General features: G+C 43.5%; 1 pseudogene; it reads left to right on the top strand.

Moving 5' to 3' along the window:
• The first annotated feature begins 572 nt into the window (after positions 1-572).
• LOC114619880 lies at positions 573-2228 on the top strand (annotated as a pseudogene).
• Positions 2229-3469: the final 1241 nt, after the last annotated feature.

The raw sequence follows: 3469 nt of genomic DNA, 5'->3' as shown, positions 1-3469 counted from the left end.
AACCAACAGCCAACATCAAATTAAACGGTGAGAAATTTGAAGCAATCTCACTAAAAGCATGAATAAGACAATGCTGCCTACTCTCTCCCTATTTATTCAATATAGTACTCAAAGTTCTAGCTAGAGCAATTAGACAAGAAAAGGAGGTTAAAGGGATACAAATCAGAAAGGAAGATGCCAAGGTATCACAGGCTGAGAAAGAAATTAGGGAGACAACACCCTTCCCAGTAGTCACAAATAATATAAAATATCTTGGTGTAACTCTAACCAACCAATTGAAAGATGCATATGACAAGAACTTCAAGTCTCTGAGGGAAAAAAATCGAAGAAGACCTCAGAAGACGGAAAGATCTCCCATGCACATGGATTGGTAAAATTAACATAGTAAAAATGTCCATTTTACCAAAAGCAATCTATAGATTCAATGCAATCCCGATCGAAATTCCAACTCAAGTTTTCAGAAATAGAGCAACTTTCAATTTCATTTGGAATAACATAAAACCCAGGATAGCAAAACAATTCTCAACAATAAAAGAACTTCTGCTCTCATGGACTCCTGGAGCATTGTAGCCATGTCTTATCCCGCTGACGACTGAGTCTGAGGCTGCTTATGACCCCTATGCCTACCCGGGCGGCTACGATATGCACACAGGCGATCCGAAGCAGGACCTTGCCTATGAACAACAGTATAAGCAGCAGACTTATCAGGTGATTCCTGAAGTGATCAAAAACGTCGTTCAGTACTTCTACAAGATCGTCTTGGATTTGATTGACCAGAAAGTGTATGAGCTTCAGGCTAGCCGTGTCTCCAGTGATGTCATTGACCAGAAGGTGTATGAGATCCAGGACATTTATGAGAACAGCTGGGCTAGTTAACGGAAAGATTCTTCAAGAATACACCGTGGCCTGAGGCAGAAGCAATTGTACCCCAAGTTGGCCACGATGCTGTATTCCTAATTTAGTACAAAGAATTATACTACAGGCATATTTGTGCGAAAGTCAATGGGAGACCCTCCTTAGAACAGAGGTTCGAATCCTATTACAACTACTACAATCTCTTCAGCTACATCCTCAATGCTGATGGACCTGCTCCCCTTGAACTCCCAAACTAGTGGCTCTGGGACATCATCGATGAGTTCATCTGCCAGTTCCAGCCATTCAGTCAGTGTCGCTGCAAGACGGCCAAGAAGTCAGAGGAAGTGATAGACTTCCTTAGGTCCAATCCTAAAATCTGGAACGTGTAGTGTCCTCAACGTGCTGCCTTCCCTGGTGGACAAATCCAACATCAACCGGCAGCTGGAGGTCTACACCAGTGGAGGTGACCCCGAAAGTGTGGCTGGGAAGTATGGACGACACTCCCTCTACAAGATGCTCAGCTACTTCATCCTGGTGGGGCTTCTGGGCCTGTATTCTCTACTGGGGGATACCAGGCTATCAAGGTGCTGGAGAATATCGGGCTGAACAAGAAAAGCATGTATTCCCGCGGGCCTGAGTGCCAGGTCACCACCTACTATTATGTTGGCTTTGCGTATTTAATGATGCGGCGATACCAGGATGCTATCCGGGTCTTTGTCAACATCCTCCTGTACATCCAGAGGACCAAGAGTATGTTCCAGAGGACCACATACAAGTGTGAAATGATTAACAATCAGAATGAGCAGATGCGCGCTCTGCTGGCCATCGCTCTCACCATGTATCCCATGCACATTGACAAGAGCACCCACCTCCAGCTGTGGGAGAAGTACAGGGACAAGATGCTGCGCGTGGAGAAGGGCGACGCCCAGGTCTATGAGGAACTTTTCAGCTATGCTTGCCCCAAGTTCCTGTCGCTTGTGGTGCCTAACTACAACAATGTCCATCCTAACTACCACAAAGAGCCCTTCCTGCAGCAGCTGGCCCAGCTCGCCACCATCCGCAGCTTCCTCAAGCTCTACACCACCATGCCTGTGGCCAAGCTGGCTGGCTTCCTGGACCTCACAGAGCAGGAGTTCCGTATCCAGCTGCTTGTCTTCAAGCACAAGATGAAGAACCTGGTGTGGACCAGTGGCATTTCTGCCCTAAATGGCGAATTCCAGTCGGCCTCCAAGGTGAACGTCTACACTGATAAGGACATGATCCATATTGCAGACACCAAAGTTGCCAGATGCTGTGGGGATTTCTTTATCCGACAGATCCACAAGTTTGAAGAGCTTAATCAAACCCTGAAGAAGATGGGACAGAGGCCCTGAAGATACTCATACAAGAGTCAAGAACCTGTTTTGATATTGTAGATGGGAAGTATTCTTGTCACCAAGAAGCCTTACCTAAGTCAGCCATCAGCTGAATTGAAACTTGTTCAAATGAAGGACTGGATGTTTTAAGGCACTCTCAGTAAAGGGTCTTTGTTGGAAAATAATAAATAAATAAATAAATAAATAAATAAACAAACAAACAAACTTCTGGGTGAATCACCATCCCTGACCTCAAGCTGTACTACAGAGCAATAGTGATTAAAAACTGCATGGTATTGGTACAGAGACAGGCAGAAAGATCAATGGAATAGAACTGAAGACCCAGAAATGAACCCACACTCCTATGGTCACTTGATCTTTGACAAAGGAGCTAAAACCATCCAGTGGAAAAAGGACAGCATTTTCAACAAATGATGCTGGTTCCACGGGGGGTCTGCATGTAGAAGAATCCAAATTGATCCATTCTTATCTCCTTGTACAAAGCTCAAGTCCAAGTGGATCAAGGACCTCCACATAAAACCAGATAGGTGAAATTTAATAGAAGAAAAAGTGGGAAAGAACTTTGAACACAACAGGACAGGAGAAAATTTCCTGATCAGAACACCAATGGCTCAGGCGCTAAGATCAACAGTTGACAAATGAGATCTCATGAAACTGAAAAGCTTCTGTAAGGCAAAGGACAAAACAGCAATCTACATAGGAAAAGATCTTTATCAACCCAACATCTGATAGAGAGCTAATATCCAAAATATATAAAGAACTCAAGAAGTTAGACTTGAGTAAACCAAATAACCCAAAATGGAATACAGAACTAAATAAAGAATTCTCGACTGAGGAATCTTTAATGGCCAAGAAATGGTTCAACACCCTTAGTAATCAGGGAAATGCAAATCAAAAGTCCATGAGATTCCACCTTACAGCAATTAGAATGGTTAAGAACAAAAACTCAGGTGACAGCAGGTGCTGGCAAAGATGTGGAGAAAGAGGAAAATTCCTCCATTACTGATACAACCACTTTATAAAGCAATCTGACAGTTCCTCAGAAGATTGAAAATAGTTCTACCTGAAGACCCAGCTATACCACTACTGGGCATATACCCTAAAGATGCTGCAACATATAACAAGGACACATGCCCTTCTATGTTCAAAACAGCCTTATTTATACTATCCAGAAGCTGGAAACAACCTAGATATCCTCGATGGAAAGATGGATTCAGAAAATGTGGTACATTTGCACA

This window comes from Grammomys surdaster, unplaced genomic scaffold, assembly GCF_004785775.1.
Source record: "Grammomys surdaster isolate TR1022 unplaced genomic scaffold, NIH_TR_1.0 165, whole genome shotgun sequence".
NCBI classification, from domain to species: domain Eukaryota; kingdom Metazoa; phylum Chordata; class Mammalia; order Rodentia; family Muridae; genus Grammomys; species Grammomys surdaster.
This window is presented reverse-complemented; position numbering and strand designations above follow the sequence as displayed.